Consider the following 222-nt stretch of genomic DNA (forward strand, 5'->3'; position numbering starts at 1 on the left):
GTAGTAGTATATGTCACATTCAGTATTATAGCCGACGGATTAAGAATTTTAAAAAAATCCCAAGAAATCCTACTTTTTCAAATAAAAATCCCAAAACACTGGAGCGGCATCTCTACTGGCAACTGCACTAATAAAGGCGTTATTGCAAGAGTTAAAATAAACAAAATGTTAAAAGCAGAGGGATCTAGTAACAAAATTGCCAAAAAAGTGACATCCACACTA

The sequence above is a fragment of the Penaeus monodon genome, chromosome 22, assembly GCF_015228065.2.
Source record: "Penaeus monodon isolate SGIC_2016 chromosome 22, NSTDA_Pmon_1, whole genome shotgun sequence".
Taxonomy (NCBI): Eukaryota; Metazoa; Arthropoda; class Malacostraca; order Decapoda; family Penaeidae; genus Penaeus; species Penaeus monodon.